The sequence below is a fragment of the Phyllostomus hastatus genome, unplaced genomic scaffold (assembly GCF_019186645.2).
Source record: "Phyllostomus hastatus isolate PE091 unplaced genomic scaffold, TTU_PhHast_1.1 phas_contig_283, whole genome shotgun sequence".
Lineage (NCBI taxonomy): Eukaryota > Metazoa > Chordata > Mammalia > Chiroptera > Phyllostomidae > Phyllostomus > Phyllostomus hastatus.
In genome coordinates this window covers 13,015,108-13,033,494 of record NW_025333833.1, presented here as the reverse complement: position 1 = coordinate 13,033,494, position 18,387 = coordinate 13,015,108, and the positions used below count along the sequence as shown (strand labels likewise).

The 18,387-nt window shown below is 44.6% G+C and overlaps 1 pseudogene; it reads left to right on the top strand.

The window, feature by feature from the left end:
• Positions 1-2,134: 2,134 nt before the first annotated feature.
• Positions 2,135-2,240, top strand: LOC123818575 (annotated as a pseudogene).
• The last annotated feature ends 16,147 nt before the right edge of the window (positions 2,241-18,387 follow it).

The window sequence follows — 18,387 nt, the reverse complement described above, 5'->3', positions numbered from 1 at the left end:
AGTCTACTAGTTGAAGAAGACAACCTTTTTTCTTTTCTCGGTGACTCACAATGAGACACGTGGTGAGTTGCTTTTTTAAAAAATTAACTCCTTTCCCAGCGTTTTACAAAGCCTAAATGCCCTCGGTGGTATTTCTTAACAGTTCTGGCGAAATTTCTCAGTGTATGTTGAACTTTAAAGATACTACAGAAAGTGTAAGCAGAATGGAAAAGTTGAAGCCCTTGTCTGTAGGGCTACAGACTCAGAGTCTCCATTAGAAACAGCTGTGTCTGTGAGTTTTCTTCTGTGATGCATTTACTGACATTCTTGTTGTGTTGCCAGTGTGAGCTGGTGGCCAGCTGTTCTCGTCATATTTTAATTAAAGGAGCTCCTACATCGTCAAGAAATATTCTATACAAAGATGTGCAACACCTGTTTGCCGCTGTTCGTGTACCAGACCCACCTCCATGTCTAGATCTTAACAATATGATGTATTCTTACCCTCCTCGCAGCTCCACATCCCAAATAAGCGTGTCGAGCTGGGATGGATCCCTGTACCTTTAAGGGAATTTTATCCCCCTGAAATTGTATGCGGAATTGGGTATGCACATTTTTATGCAGACAAGCCTTAATCTTTCACCGTATTCTTAAATGGATCCATTATTCAGAAACGGGTAAAGAAGATTGGCTGTATATACATACCCGTTCGTGTTCATTTTCAGTGGAAAAAAAAAGGAATAATTGTTTCTTGTCTTTAAAAGCTCAATCAACAATGGGAAACTTCAGGAGGTAAGTTAAAGACTAAATAGAGTAGGAATAAAACATGGGAAAGGAAAGTTAAATACAAATACTATATTTGAAAAGAGTACGTTATGAAATGTAAACTTGACTACACAATTCTACCTTAGTCAACATATTAACAGTAAGTGTATGTAACAACTTCTGGAGGAGGCTTTCTGGGAGGCAAAGGTCATCTTTCAAGTTTATAAGCACACGCAATGTTCACAAAGAAAACACAGACCTAATTTTAATACATAATAATTTCTAAATTGATGGATTCGAATTTGCCAGCATTCACTGCTTTTCCTGTCTTCTTATTAGCCAACTGGATCAGCCAGTTCAAAGCCCTTGCCCATCTTTCTTCTCAATCACACCACAGAAAGAATCACAGAAGTTCTGAATTTTTCCTCACTGAGCCCAGCACCCAACATGACATGGTATTGACCAAAATTATCAACAGTATACTGAAAATTACCTTCAAACTGAGGATTCAAAAAAGAAATCTCTTTTAAGTTCTTACCAGTGGACCCCTTCTCATTATACAAGCCATCCTCCCTGCCTTTATCCTTTCCCCCTCCTTCTCCAGCACTCCTTGGGGCCTTGGCCTCTGCTCCCCACTGCCCCTCACCCCCTCCCTCCCCAAAACAGAGCAAGACATAACATTAAAGGTAGACTTTCTTTGGGGACAAGAGAAGTCAGTCCAGGACTGACTTATGTAATGATTGATTGAAGAAATATCCTTGAATGTGTGGCAACAATTTCTACAGCTTCACCATTTCCTCCTTCTTTTCTCTTAAAAACATCTCAACAACTGACTGGTTTTAAGAAGGCCTAAGAACACTCTGTCACGAAAGCCGTCCCTAACCCCTGGTTCCCACCACCTTCAATTCGGCTAATAACAGCCTCTGAGAAGAGAAACAACAGGACTAAAGAAAGAAGCTGAGAAAATCTTTGTCGTTTTCTTCCCCTTCCTCTCTGAAAGAAGAAAGAAATGGTGAGGAAGAGGGAAAAGGGGGAACAAATGAGGAAACAGCAGCAAAATGCACTCACACACAGCATGATGGGCAACTTTCGGCTGAATAGAATAACCGAACGAGGTACAATGAGGGTCGTACTGGGCATGAAATGGCAATTCTAGCACTCAGTCTGGGGGGAGTTACATTTGGCTCACTTCCAGTAATCTCTCCATTCCTTATCCCTGCAGATTTACTAGCACAATAATGGAGTACCACCCGGCAGTAAAAAGTTCCTGCTTTGAAGAAAAAGAGTGGGTTCCACAATAAAATTTGTAAACTTTGTTTCTTCAATGCCTGAGACACTACTTCCAGAAGCTTTTTTAGCCTGGCATTATGAGCGTGTACAGTAGAGTATAATAAAGACAATACTTTCAGGGAATCATTTCTATAGTTTGTTACTAGAGAGATTTCAGAATAAAACTTTAAGTAAGATGTTTGATGGCGTTCCCTTTTTAAAAGAAAACTACTTTGTGAGCTGCATGCCAGTTCTCACATTCTTAAGATTTATTCCAACAGCAGTAAACATTCTCACATTTACTTTGTGACTCAGGATAAGTTAATAATGAGTTCTGAGATCTACTATATTCCTGTATATCAAAATCTGACAAATCTAACAAACTCCAGCCAAAATTTGAATGAAAGGCATCAAGTGTTTAAGACTTCCCAAAAGTCCACCTCCTCCACAAAGACTTGCCTGAATAAGGCAGCAACTTCCTGTCCTCTTGCCCTGTCCTTGCCATCTCAGTGTCACGTCCAGGGATCTGATCCACGGTGAGCACTTCTAGGGAAGCGAGGGGGCTCTGCCAGAGCACCAGGACAGGCACAACCCTGATCTTCAAGAGTGGGGAACGTGAGAAACAAAATATAACATCTCTGAAGTTAAAGACTCCGTCTTACTTACTTTCTATTGCCAGCACCTAGTACAGGGTCTATAATACGAATGAAAGAATGAATGAATGAGTGAGTGAATCGAATGAATGAACATAAGCAATTCAAAAACATTCTGAAAACCATAGACTCCCAATTATAACATCTCCCTTCCCTTGGAGTGAGAAACACAGCAGGACCTCACCCTGACCCGTGTGGCTCAGTTGGCTGGGCATCCAACCACAAAGCAAAAGGTCACCAGGTCAATTCCCAGACAGGGCTTGTGCCAGAGTTGGGGGTTCGGTCCCTGCTTGGAGAGTGTATAATGTTCTCTCTCACATCAGTGTTTCTCTCCCCCCTTGATGTTTCTCTCCCTCTCTTCCTCCCCCTCTTCCCCTCTCTCTGAAAATAAATAAATAAATATTTCTGAAAAATTACAGCAGTTATTCGAATAACATTGTTTCATTCAACAATGAGATTCTATAGGAACTTAACTTGTGTTTATATCAACGAGCCTATGGTAAAGTCGGTTTTGTTGTATGTTGTTTTACTTTAAGCATCAGGACCTGTATACAGTGACAACCTACTGTGTGTAGATGAACTGTGGCCCCTTTGAAAGAAAGAGAGCCTAGATTCACCAAACACTTGCCAGGCTTCTATTCTTTGCCCTGTTCTGATCGACTTCGATCAAAACATACTCAGCATGCTAATCAGATTGGTGGCTGTTAAAAATTTGGTGAGGATAGTTAATACACTATGTAACCAAATATAGATTCTACTGTATCTCAAAGATCTCAAAAACAGACTGAAAGACATCTACTTGAAATTTTAACAAAGACAAATGAAAACAACTATCTTTAGATCCATGAAAACAAACTTAAAATGTGAGAGAATGTGGACTCAATGGTACGAAAAATGTGGTGTGGTACAGAATGAAAAAAACGAAGATTTCAATTGACCACAGCTCAGCAGGAGCCAGTGATGCGAGATGGCTGCTGATAAGTTAATGCAGATTTTAGGGCTAATAGAAATATTCTTCACCCACCACAAGAGCAAACTGCCCACTGCATCCTGCATTAGACAGAGTCCATCATTGCCCTCTGGTGTGTCACTTTAAGAGAAACGCTTACCAACTACAGAGCACTGAGAAGAGCGTGGTCAGGGTGTTGAGAGGCGTGGAAGGCTCATGAGATGAGGAACGTTTAAGAAAGCCGGGGCATCCAGGTTGAGGGAAATGAGTAGTAAAGTTCAGGTTTGTGTTTATTTATGTACTGGGCTTCAAGGATACTAGAGTATAATACTCATAACCCTTGGTTTAAGACACATTCTCATCACTGATCCATAAGTGTTCTTCATTTTTATGCTTGATTGTTTGCTTGTGTATATTTAATAATGTGGCAAGATCCCATGAACCCACCTCCCAAAAAGAAAGTAATCTTGCCCTGGCTGGCGTAGCTCAGTGGATTGAGCGCGGGCTGCGAACCAAAGTGTCGCAGGTTCAATTCCCAGTCAGGGCACATGCCTGGGTTGCAGGCCACAGCCCCCAGCAACCGCACATTGATGTTTCTCTCTCTCTCTCTTTCTCCCTCCCTTCCCTCTCTAAAAATAAAATAAATAAAAATCTTTTAAAAAAGTAATCTTAACTTCCAATAAGTACCAATAATAACCTTAACTTACTTACCATAGCTTATTTCTACCTCTGGCAGATGCCACAAGGGTATCTCTGGCAGACCGCTATGAAGACAGGGCTGTTGACATTCCAATGATAGGGTGGTGAGGTCTATGCACCCTCCTCTGGAAACCGGGAAAACCATCCTAACTGCCTTAATAGAAAATAAAAGATGAGTATTATGACAAATTTGTGCTTCTCAAGTCTTGTGTCCTGCCGAGAAATCTTGTGTGTAGTGATTTTAAAAAGAAGGAAAGAAAGAAGGGAGAGAGGGAGGGAGGAAGGAAGGAAGGGAGGGAGGGACGGAGGGACGGAGGGAGGAAAAGAGAGAGAAAATCAGACTATAATGCCACTTTATAAATTGTGGGCAAAGAGTCAGAAAGGCTAAATCACTGAACTCATCTCTACACCATCATAATAAAGCTCACGATTTTCCAAAAGTCACAAGGTACCAATGATACATTTTCTCTATGAAATGTCACAGCGCTTCAGGAAACTGCTCATGATAGTTCATGATTTACATCTCTGTTTAATCTATGTTTCTGTTCAATATTTGCAGACTTTTATAAATGTCAATGTGCTCTTATATTTATACAGTCTTCCTTGAATTATAAACTCAGAGAAAGATAGATACTGTTTTACAGATATGCTGTGAGACGAGATACTTGGAAATTCTTAAAGTAGCACAGATAGTGGTCTTCGTTCACTATCACTGTGCTCTGACTTGAACTGTGACCTGAGGGTGCTGTTTAACCGCCCTCGTGGAGTCACTAGGAGGTCAGGTAAGAGGACAAGGGGGAGGCCCTCGGTCAGTGGCTATGCATCAGTAAGTCTCCTCCCAGTGTCAGCGCCACGTAATTTTTCCTACTAAGAAAAGTATTGAGCGTCGATATTTATGCTTAGAAGTAAATGCACAAAATGTTAAAGTCCTCCCCCCTATACTGATATTGTTAGAAGTAATCTACCTAAAGCACAAGCTTTGGAGCCCAACAATTAAGAATTTAGTTTAAATGTCTCATTAAAAAAATATTCAAAGTTGGAAAAAGGGAGGGGAAAGGAGATGGAAAATTCCGTTAGAATCATGTCAGTTGAAGGCCCACCCGAGGGATACCTAGAGACTGTCACTGTTGAATTCACTAATTACTATTGACTGATTAAATGCCCCAGACTTAGTGATGTGACCATGAAACTTGCATATTTTGTCCAGTGAAGATGCAAATAAAGTCTAATTTATGGAACACATAAGCCCTAAAGTTATGATTATTTCCCTGTAGGACATTAACCAGTTTTTGGTATCTGGTCCAGCAATCTTATCCTAAATTTTTTTTTGTTTTATTAAATTGCCTATATGTATCTAAGTCTTCAAATGTTCTTTGAACCAGTTTTAACGTCTCCCCATCCCCTCATTAATAAATGAGTGAATACAATTTTTGACGTATTCATTTTATATTTGCATGTGAGTCCTGGTTTTAATTTTCTAACAATCGTATGTTAAGGGCCCTGAGAAAGCTATTAGGAAAATAATGATACTTTTTTTACAGAATGAAAAATTATTTGGCAAGGTGACTGATCACTTTCTAATTTACCTGTTGAATCAATTCCGTTTTTCTCCGTAGTTGTGTATAGCTGGGCATCCGTGTGCGCGGGCTCCGGGCATGATTAAGTACAGCTGCTACTCGCTGCGGCAAGATAAGTTGGCGGAAGTTCTAAGGCCTCTTCTACAACTGTATTCGCAATGAGTTCAAAATCGCTGTAACAATTGCTATTGGCTTCCCTTTCTTTGCTTATTCCAATCTTTATTAATGATCTGAGAGATAAGGCTCATGTTACCACATGCTAACAATGTCTGGCTAGCATCACACATATGAAATACAGTTTCATTCCAGTTTGCCTGCCAGCAGGGGAGGAAAAACACACAGTCGAACTCTGAAGGAGTGGGCTTGTTGGTTTAAGCTGTTTTGCACCTTGTTAATATGTAATGCTCACCGTCACGGAAATATTTGGCAGCACTTGGAGCCCCATTTCCACTTGATTCAGGACTCCTTTGAGGTATGCGAATTATCAGAGATCCGCATACCCCAGGTTTAGAGAAAAAAGGTGTGGACAATTCAGATTTGCATTTTCAGCTTTGTGGATAATTCACAGTCTGGTGATCTATGCTTCCATGGACGAATAGTGGAGGTAGACGATAAATTCAGTAAGTTCACAAGAGGGAAACCAGAAAAGGTATAAATGGGGAAATTATTCTCTTCATGGGAGGATTTTTGCTGAAGAAAATAATTCATAACAAGACCTTTTAGGCGCAAACTCCCCTAGGACTTGGAACTTCTACTTGTCTTCCTTTCCTTATCCTTTTCCCTCTTTTCCAATGCAAATATTGAAAGCGGTATGGTAGAATGAGTAAGGCTTTGGTACTACCAGTGATGGGTGACCTTAAAAACTGTTTACCTCAGCCATGGGTGGGTAGCTCAGTTGGTTAAAGCATCATCCTCGATGTGCCAAGGTTGTGGTTTTGATCCCTGGTCTGGGCACGTACAAGAATCAATGGAGGCATAAATAAGTGGAACAACAAATTGATGTATCCCTCTCTCTCTCTCTCTCTCTGTTTCTCTCTCTCTCCCTTCCCCTGTCCCCATCCTCCTTCTCTCTAAAATGAATAAATAAAAAAATTGAAAATTAGAAAGAAGAAACCCATTGAAAAGGAGTTGCCAGAGAACACCCGCATCCTCAGTTGAATTGGCTGAAGGAGAAAAGACCACGTCGTGGGATGGGTCTGCTCCTGCTGCCAACTTGGTTGGTCTAAGGAAACGCGGCGGAACAGAACCCGAGGGAGCACGTGTTAGGGCTCCACTCCGAGCTCTGCCAAACAGTGGGGCCTGGCTTGGGACGCGCTACTTTGCCTCCATGAAATGAAGACTCAGACCTGACCTCTCTTCCAGCATTTGTTCTCATTCCCCACCCAACTGAGAGACATCGAGCGAGTTGCCAGGGTGGCTAGACCACGCCTCTATTTTCTGTGTGTTGGCGCCGCCAATGGGCTTTGAGGGCACGAGTCCCAGCTCAGATGCTTGCAAGCTATGTGGCTTGGGCAGGTCACTTAGAATTGGGAAGCCTCCAGGTCCTTATCTGCCAGGCAAGGCTGCTTCTAGCATATATTTTGACGGTTAAATGGCTAGGTGGATTTAAAATGTCTGAAAAGGTAACTAGTGTGTCACTTCACTCAATAAGCAGCCGTCGAGTTCACTGCCACGGCCATGGGGTGGTAAGACTCCAGCCGGAGTGAGCTTCAATTTTTGGGGGGGGGGGGGGGGAATTTAAGCATCAAGCCTAAGTTCTCAAAAAAAACATGAAATTCACTTTTTTCATAATTGCCAAATTTTATAGGTTAATTTAGAAGTTTGTTGCACAAATAAAAATCGTCCAAAATGATAAATAATTCTAAGCTTAACATGGGTAACACTTCAGCTTCTCTTTACTTCCATGTAACAACATACCAATAACTTACCACTCTCTAATGCCTAACTCCAGCTCTTACAGGTCTTATTACTGTTTTTAGTGGGGGGGACATCTCTTCAATGAATTATGTCCAAAGAACATATAGACTTTGAGAACATGAACCTTCTGAGTCATAAGATAGAGATGAAAATAACAATATGACAATTTATCAAATATCTACCTCTTATTGAGTATTCACTATGGGTCTGGCATTATTAAGCACAGGAGCATTTCATTTAATATTTACACACTTGATTTCACGACCACAGTAGACAGCATCATTTCCCCCACTTATCAGATGAGGAGACAGGACCGAGGCGGTGCCGTGACTTGGCCACAGTTACAGAGATTTCCAGTGACAGGCTGTGGGTCTTTTTCCCTGCAGTCTGGGCTGTCTCCACAACGTCACACTCCTCCTTGTCAGGTTGCTGTAAAGCTCTGGGGCCTCTCATTTGCATGCCCACCCTACTCCTTCCTCCTATCCCCAGCTGTACCCCCGGCCTCACCCTTGGGACAGGAGAGGAGAACGGGAGGAGAGAAGCCTGGGTAGTTTCCATTTACTCATTCAACTGTACCGGGACATGAAACGTGGCTTTTCCCATCATCCCACGGTACTGTTGAAGTCTTAAAACACTTACAAGGCTTAAGGTAAAAGGGTAACCTTCCAAGTTTCTGGTTCTGCCAGCATTTGGGATCAACCCTACTACCACCAAACCCCATCGCAGTTTTAAAGAATACATTCTGTATTCAGCTTTCTCGTGCACAGAGCCTTCTGTCTGATGGAGAGTCACGGGACCCTGAAGAAAGACAGGGTGGCCGGGGCAGGGACAGGCATGGCCGGAGGAGTAGATACACAGATTTAGGTAAGGGGAAGCTCGTGAAGGCTTCAGAGCAGGGCAAAACTGGCCATAGCTGAACAAAATCTTGGGGGGAGGGTGAGACCGCAGGTGGAAATCCGGTGGAGGTGACCCAGAAGTGGTGGACATGGGGTGGTACTGGTGGTAAGGACTTGAGTCTGATCCAGTGCTGATGGTGGCCTGCTGTCAGCGGACAGCAGGTTGGAGGAAGAGAAGCAGAGCTCCCACCTCTGGCCCGGAGAGAGAAGAGGCCAAGGCCAGGGTGGAACGGGAGGACACTCAGCTATTGCTTCGTTCTTGGGGCAAGGACCAGGGAGGATGGACCATCATTCCCTCCCCATCCCCGGCTCCTTCCTTGGGAAAGAGGCTTCGCCATCTTCTGAATTTTTCCGTTTTGAGTCCAGGCTGAAGCCAGAGAGAAACAACGAGAAAAGGAGGAGCCGGAAATGGAGACAAAGTTCGCAGGATGGGGGCAGCACCGGGTCCTGTGAGAAGAAGACTGGTGGGAGAGGTGATCATCTCAGCAAGTGTCTGCAGGAAGGGGACTGCTCCCCCACTCTCTAGGGAGGGGGAGGGGGAGGGTTCCCTTCCGGAAGGCAAGTGAGGGAAGCGCTGAGAAAATCCCTGAAGGAGAGCGGGGTGCCTGCATACAGGGGCATCCTCTCCTGGCGGGGTGCCCACGGGGCTGCAGAGCCTCGAAGTCCACACTTGTCCCACACAGGAGCCGAGCTTGGGGACACCATTCTTGGGGGACCCACATTCACAGAGATGAGGCTTGTGGCATGTTTGCCTTTACGGTCCCCTCCCCAGTCCAGGGGAAAAGGGAGGGTTGCTTAGCATCCATTGCCATGTTAAGAGATTACGAATTGGGAGGCCCATCTGCAAGGTTTGATGGGGCTGTTCTGTGATGTGTCCAGGTGTGGGGGGGGGGGGCAACCCCTACACGATCGCAGGTCTGCGTGGCCCTACGAGGAGGTGTGCTATCAGCCTCTCACCCCTGAGCTCCACAGGAAGGTGTGCAGAGATGGCCAGGGGGGCAGGAGGTCTGGCAGCTCCTGGACAAGGGCTTAGAACTTTCATTCCTCACAGCAGTGAAGAGGCCAATGAAGCTAAACTGTGCCCCTAAAAGCCACCAATAGTCCCTATGCCGAGACCACTGTAACGACAGAAGCTACCGCATCAGACAGAAGCAGGCTAACCCGGAAGGAGCCAAGGACGCACCTATCCTTTGCCACTTGGGCGTGACCCTCTGGCAGGCAGTACCAGCACCACCTGGGAGTTATTAGCAATGCTGAGTCTCAGGCCCCACCCCCAAGCTCCTCAACCAGAGTCTGCTTTTCATCAAGACCGGCAGGAGATTGATTCCTGTGCACACGAACGTCTGAGAAGCGGCGCCATAAACCATGACTCTGTCTCCGGCCAGAGCTCCCTCTGCCTCCCCACGAGTGTTCTGCACTGTCTGCCGCAGTAACCCGAGGCTGTCGAGGTCTAGTGAGAGGGGAGAAGGGAGGTCCGAAGGAAAGAGGACAAAAGACAGAATGTCCAAGAAAGCCCACAGGCACTCAGTTTGCCGATCCCCAGGCAGCCGCTGCCAGGCTTCGTCCACCCACCTTTATTCATTCACCCACCAAACATTGACTTAAAAATCAGCTAAGTACCGGCGCGCTGTGCTAGGCGTCAGAACGCGAGCAAACCGGACGTGGCCCCAAGGGATTTAAGACTGATGCGTGACAGCCATTCTTTCAGCAGACACCTACTTACCCACGTTGATCCGGGCACTGTCACGAGCACTCAGGAAACAAGAGTTGGCAGAACAAGCAAAACCCCTCCACTCACAGAACTACATTCTGCAGCGGGAGACGGATAATATAGTTGCCCCTCCGCCCGCCCCCTGCCCGCATCCACAGGCGACACATCCCAGGACCCCCAGAGGGTGCCTGAAACCTCAGAGAATACCAGACCCTACAAATTCTATGCATTTGCCTACTTGGGCATACCTCCGAGAAAGTCTAATTTAAGAGCTTAACACCAATAACTAATAATGAAATAGGACAATTATAACAGTATACTGAAATAAAAGTTATGTGAACGTGGTCTCTCTCGCGTGCGCTCTGATGACAGATCTGACCATTGAGACGCTGCTAAGTGATTAACTGACAGGCAGCCTGCGCAGCGCGGGTGTTCCCCGGACCGAGGGATGGCTCCCGTCCTGGGGCTGAAGGGGCAGCGCAGCGCAAGATTTCATCACCATACTCAGAGCAGAGCGCAACACAAATCGTATAAATTGTTCATTTCTAGAATTTGCCATTTAGTATTTTGGGCCTGCAACCGACTGTGGGTAACTGAAACCGTGGAAAACAAAACCGCAGACAGGAGGGGACCGCTGTATGTGAGATAAATAGGTGAAACATGTACAATGTGGAACGAGGGCTAAGAAAATAAAGCAGGGAAGCGAGATTGGCCGTGTTACCGTTTTGTATAGGGTGGCTAAGAAAGAAACAAACGCTGAGTGACCCTGAAAAGCGAGGAAGCGCGCCGGGTGGGGTCTGGAAGGCAGAGGGAGCGGCGACTCGGAGTCTGCTCTGCGCTGAGCGCTCCAGCAGGCCGCTGCGGCGGAAAAAGGGGGGCACCTGACGGTCAGGGGTCAGCGGACTTGACGTTGGGGAGGTAACATGGCCCGGAAGAGTGAGTCTTGGAGGCCGTGAGAGGACTTGGGCTTTTTTTTCTGAGTAGGGGGAGGGGCATCCTGGAAGGTTAAAGCAGAGAAGTGATGGGAACCTGACACATTCCAATAGGACCCTTGTCAGATGTGAGGTCTGCTTTTAAGGTAGAGTCACCACTTGCTCTCAGAGTGTGTGTGTGTGAGGGGGGAGGGTGGGGAGACAAGAGCCAAGGATGGTATGTAAGCAAGTGAGTATGATAAAATGTTGTGTCTTCTTAACTAAATACATAAATTCAGTCTCAGTCAACCCCGAGCTCGGCCTTGACCCCTGCGCAGCAGGCCGCCCTAGCAGGACTTTGCGCTGGGACTACAAGGTCTTCCAAGCTGCGCAGAGCACCCCTGGATGCCCGAGGACGGCACATGGGTTTTCTGTATTGGTGTGGGGGTTAGAAAATGAAATCTGGATGTTCTAGCTGTCGCTGATGTGTTTTCTTAGGCAATGCCAAACCACACGGTGAAGGAAGGCTGTCTCACGTTTGTCCCCGTGCTCTGGGGCTGTAAGCTCTATCCCTAATATCCCTAACCTTCTTGTTCACTCACTGGAGTTTACTTAAGGCAGGGGAGATACTTCTGATGAGATTCCGCGTTGTGGCTCCTTCTATACCAGCACTCACTCAAGAGATGGTCTCCAAAAGTCTCTCCTATCCCTAAGAAACCCAAAACTAATCTCCCACAGCCGTTAAACCAAATGTGGCAAGCTAATACCTCAAAGAGAAAATTCATGCAGAAGGAAGCTAAATCTGAATTACAAATTTCTAACTACCCAGTCGAAAGTCAGTTGCTTTCACACAATGCCATCTCCGCCACAGTAGTTTCAGACAATGTCCATTCCGACTTCCTTTTAAGAACAATTGACAAACCAGGATAAAAAAAAAAAATCCTGGAATTTACAATTTAAACATCTAACCACAAGGTGGAGATCTAAAGCAAAGATTGGCCAAACTCAATTTAGAATCCAGGACTTCTGATTTAAGATTAGCGTTGCCTGTGTTCTCAGGTTGTATCAAAAGCATGGACTTACGTTAAGCTAGAGTAAAACATACGGCTTCTGTGTGCTGATGTTTTTTTAGATGGGCCAGACGTACAGGGGCCGTGCAAAGTATTTCAGGAAGCTCTAAGCAGCCTGTCGTCAGGCAGCAGAGCAGAGACACCGATTATATTAGACATATCAAGCTTTAGGTGGAAAGAAGGAAGATTACTGTTACATGACTTGATTGTGTGTACATTTAACAAAGGCTATCTGTAATCATTGTAGCCCAGATATTTTATGGCTAATTCCCTTAAAGCTGACAGAGAATAGTGCCAGACTAGTGGTTCCGGTGATTCTAAACCATGAGTGTGACTAAAATACCCTCAAGATTTATTCCACTTGTATGTGGTGCTGGGGCTGGCTTGTCAAGGGGGCCCAGTGGCAGGAGAAACCCTCACCTCCTTTTCAAATGAGTGGGTTTTATTACTTTCCTCAATTACACACCAAATGGATTTGTTTAATTCACAAATTACCCTCCAGGCTTACTCATCTAGAACTTTCACTATTTAAAAAGTAATCTAGATTTTCTTTGATTTCTGGTAGTGTGAATAATTACTCTTTGGTATAGAAACAAACAACAAAAAAACAATTGAAAGAGAAAACTTGAAGCTAAATAATAAATAGGAAATAAGGTTTGATCTTTTATGACTGTTTTTTTCCTACTTCCATATGCCTTATTTTAGAGAGCATATAACAAACATTAATGAAATTAACTAGACTCAACCACAGCTCAAATTCTTGGCAGGGTAATTCCTTCAAGCTCTTCTGCTAATTTTTTTTTTTTTATTGTAATGAAAGAACTGGTTTGTGGAAATTGTTTTCCTCCTGGTTTACTCAAATTTTAAGACCTTCAATCTCCAATGTATTAAAAGCTGTTGTTGTTGTTTTTAATCACCTATAGCTTAGAAGATTAAAAAGGAAGGCAATCAGAATCTGAAGTATTGTTCCATCCAGCTGTTAGGGGGGAAATTTCCTCATTCCTGAGGCTGATTTATCTCTGTCTCTGTCACCTGCCTGTGTTACAACTAGTAGAGCAGAGTTCGAAGCTGTTTATTTGTTTAAGCATCAAAGTTTAGGATGCTGCTATGTACGGAAGAGACTTTTGATCCTGTGCACCTAGATTTGGAACTCTAACAAGAAACATTCGTCTCTTCCGCCACTTCTGGCCTCCGCGAGTCCGGAAATCCCAGGAGCTGGCTTCCTGGTAGTTTAGAACTTCGCTTCCTGTTGTGGACCACAGCAGAAGTGGAGGAACACGAAAGATGTCCCCAAAGGTTCACAGCGACCTTTGGCAATCCGCCAGGACACCCAGGTCACGCCAGGTCGAATTTCATTCCAGCCTTGCCTGTTTACTTCACCAGTGTAAACTGAGATGACAGCGTTTCAGAGCAAAACAAAATCTGCAGAGGGCTTGCAGGCCGCCCAGTGTTGACCTGGTCCCTGGGGAACCCGAGAGGGTGAGAAACCTTCCCCGGGCTGGTCCCTGGCAGGCAGCGTGACCTGTGTCACCAGCTTAGACAGTGATAAGGGCCGCTCCATTCTCAAGCTCTGTGTTCTGGAATCACAGAGAGGATTGGTTGAATGCAAATGGTTTTGCCCAGCCCTATCTCACCCCAGTCTCTGGTTCTGTCAGTCCAGGGTAGGGACAGAGAACCTTTATTTCTAACAAGTTATTGAATATTGCTGATTCTTCTCGTCTGAGGACCACACTTGGAGAAGCACTGCTCTGTTTTCACCTGTGACAACGTGGACACATGCTAATTCTTAGCAGATATCAGGGTGACATTTTAAAGAGGAAGTGAGACACAGAGTTAGGAACACAGGATTCAGAGTCAACCACACTCGGGATTTGAACCTGGATGTGTCCAGAGCCATGAGTTTGGGCAAGTTGCTGAACCTCCCTGCACCATACTGTTCTTACCTGTAACATGGAGCAGAATAATCATTTGTATCTTTGAAAACAAGATATCATATGTGAAGTGCCTGGTGCATGGTGCTCTATAAATGGTTGCTATTATTTTTAAAATTACACACACTTTTAGAAAAAGTTCATGTGCAGACAAAAGTCTCTGAGATCCAAGCCTAGGAGAAACTGTAAGTCAGGATATGTAAGGGGTTTCTTTTGGATTTGTATGAAATAAAAAGATTGATATAGATTAAAGAACAATTCTTCCAAATAAAAATCCGTCATAAGAACCCTGGTTCTTTCTTGAAACCTACCCTTAATTCCCATTTCTTTATTGTCGTCTTACAGCTCATGCTAACATTCTGTCTTCCCTCTCTTGCGGCTGTATGTCTCTACCCTGCTGTTCACACCGTTTGTGGGCTGAGGACATGCCCACGATTTCGACAAGGCTTTTCTCTGGAGAAGGTACAGAGGTCTCAGACACTGCGGCCCCTCCCAGGGACCAGGCTGTTTATTTTCTCTCCCTTCAGGCAGGTCTGAGCCCTGACCCACTGCCAAAGGACACATCTAAGACAAGACCACCGCGTCTCCCTCTAATACTGCCCTCAGCTTACACCAGAACCTTTCCTGTCTTCTATGCGCTGTTATTAAAGGGACGTCTGTTGCCAGTCAGTCTGGAAGAGTTTTCCTGGAGCTGAAATCTCCTAAGGGAGGATATCTACAGGAAAGGTGGACAGGTAGCAACTTGAGTCACATTTGTCTGGAGTGATTCTGTAAAATGTGAGTTCTGGGCCCTGGCTCAAACCTTCTGGATCAAAATCTACATTGTAAGCAGCACCCCCGGTGATGCATAGCGTAGTAAAGTGCAGGGACCACTTGCTCTATGGCGGCTCCATGACAGGCGCCATAGGATGCATCGCGTGGCTCAGTTTGTGGGCGGAAGGGGGGTGGGTTCCAGGGAACCTTCAGCTTTCTTCACTCGGGCAGCAGCCCTGAGGGCTCTGTTCATTAGTCAGTCAAGTAGGTTGGTTAGGAATTTCTGCCTTGGACAAAAGGGTTAAGATCTTTTCTCTGGGATTCTTGCGGAGCGAGGTTTGTGCAGAGGGAGGATGGTTGTCATGTCACGGCCACGTGAGAGGAAACCACTGCTCCAGGGAGCACCTGAAAACGGAGGTGGGGGAGTCACATTGCTGGCTGGTGGGTGTCACCGAGTACTTGGTGGTCAGGGGCCAGAGCTGCCAAACATCTCTGTTTGGGCGCCTCCCACACAACCAAGAATTGAGCTGTCTAAATGCCACCGACACCCCAGGTGGAGCCCCCTTCAGCACTGATGCCCCATGATGAACCTGAATGCAGATGTTTGCCGTTCGCTGTAGAACCCTCCCTTTGTCCTATATATTGAATATAGTATGTGAGGATGGACCCAAAAAACCTGGACTTTATTTATAAAAAATTGTGTATTTATTCTTACATGTTTAAACTTCAGCCACCTTGAAAGGACTCTCCGTTTGATGCAATACACCTATCAAGATGTTTTTTCCACGGCTCAAAACAATTTTTGGACTCGTCAATTTTGATGCCTTGTAGTGCTTCTGCTGTTATTTATTTTATCTCTTTCACATTGGCAAAAGGTTTCCCTTTGAGGATTTTTATCATCCAGGGAAACAAACAAACAAAAAAAGTGCTCCAGGAGAGATGGGGTGAATCAGGAGGGTGGGGCCCAGGGCTCATGCAGTTTTGTTTTGTTTTATTTGGCCAAAAACTGCTGAACATTCAGTGCTGTGTGGGCAGGTGTGCTTGTAAATCACCCGTCATGAAATGGACAACTGCGTTGAAAGAGTCTTCAAAAAATTTCACAGAACACAGCCTCTCACAACAATGCCAGCTGGCACACTGATACAGATGGGTTCCTAGAACATTCCCCCAGCAGGGGGAGCCTGGACCACTAGGGGTCTTCCCCCAGAAGATAGTTCTGGTTTTGTTGGGTCCCCCCTTGTATGTATTTTCAAGAGAAGAGTGTGTATAAAAGGCTCAAGCACAGTGCTCACTTTGTTCCGAGTAGCTCTGGGGGTTGCTGATTTACATTACTTTGATCGATGGAAACGAGTGGGTGCAGATTAATTCATAAGATTATCTCTCCTGAGGGCTTGCCAATTTGAACACAATCCAGAGTGGAAAAAAATGGAAGGAGGTTGATACATCTTATTGTTAACTTACAAGGTCTCTGGGAAACGGCTTGGTTCCCTCAGGAACCACCAGTATCTGCTTGACCAGGGTTCTTCATCATCTTCAGTAACAACACCGAAGTATCCGATGGATTACACAGAATCTGACTGAAAATCGGGAAGATAGCGTGCTTGCCATTGAAACACCGTGCCTCGGCTCTCTGACCTTAGCTTTCACTGCTGTTAACGGTAGTTTCTAAGATAAATTGAGCTTTCTATAAAAATAAATCCAGGGTTAGGGATCGTAATTTGTACCAGACTCAAGAAAAAAGATCCTTGCTCAGAAAAGCAGTTGAAATAATATTCTGGCCAGAAGCTATAGACCATTCTGCGATTTATTTCCTTTTTAGTGGAAGAAAGGACTTCAAAGCCGTTAAGTATAAACATATGCTGCGATATGTCTAAAATCTAAATTTAAGAACCTCTGAACCAACTTCCACATGACACGATGAGCCAGTCGAACATTTATATAACCAGATAATGTAAAAATGAAGAGATGAAGAATTGGAGAGATGACATAAATGACATTAGCCAAAGATAGCGATGTTTGGATATTAAAGCCTCCTGCAGTATAAGTGTGCCCAGCAACTCCGCATCACCTCCAGGATGCAACCCAGGTTCCTCTGCAAATCCTGCAAGAGCCTCTTCCACCGGACCCTTGGAAAAGGAACAAATCTGTGTATCTTCAGTACTCATTTCAAAAGCAAAGCAAAGCACGTGGAGGCAGAATATAGGGAAGAAAAGAAAGCATCGCCCTGAGAGATGGAAGCAGCGAGGTCCCAGGTTCCATGATGCCACTAACCTTGGACAAGTTGCTTTATGTCATCTGTGAAATTGTGAAACTACGGGATAGCTGAAATCATTGTCATGTTAACAATCGGTTAATCACTTGAATTTCTACATAACTGTCAGAAATGCTAAGCACGTGGACAAAGCCTATGATTGGTCTACTTCACATCTTATTCTCTCTTTATGAATTGTGTCATGGAGTAACATGAATCTAATAAGCAACCGAAAATAGTTTGAAATTGATATCTTTTTAAAATGTCCAAAGGCCTTTGTGGGCAGTGGAAGGCAGCAGGGGAAGTCATGGTCTTATTTTATTGTAATGTGCACGGTTTTTAAACTCCAAATTCAGTATTTGCCCATCTGTTTCTTTGAACAGTCATTGGGAAAAGAGCTCTTAAATTTCAGTTGAATTACAAAAAGGTTGCTTTGATAATCTATCACATTGAAGCAATTCAAGTTCGTGCTAATTCTAAACCTAAGGAAATTCTCCTTGTCGCCATTCATCAGAGGATATTTTGGGATCTTCCACAGCAATGCTCAGAATTTTTTAGCATATGAGTTCTCCCAAAGGTTTTTCAATAGAAGCATTTTTCTAAATAGGCTTTAAAAAGAAATCCAATAAAAGCAAACATAGTATGGCGGCAGCTGCCTAGAAAAAGAAAAAAAAAGCCCTCATAATTTGTCTATAAAGATTTATTTTAGGAAGCCCGTGCTGCTTTATAAAAATTCTAAAATAAGTACCAAGGTTTCAATACTGTAACACCAGTTTGTAGACTCTAAAATACTTACACTAATAGCAAGTGACTGGCTCAGAACATGTGATCACTCTTCTGCCGCTGACTACTCTAAACTGTATCCCCCACAGTCCAGTCCCCGGAAAGCAAGTTCCACCCTGAAAGGATGCTTTTCTAAAATCTGAGTTCTGCCAGCCAACAGCTTCTTGGGAGTCCCCTTGTGGCTTCCGGTCTGACACCACCTGGTCACCCCTCCCGGCCAGCAGCGTCCTTTTCAGAAGAGCCCCAGGTTGCTCCCTCACTACCGGTGGAGACACC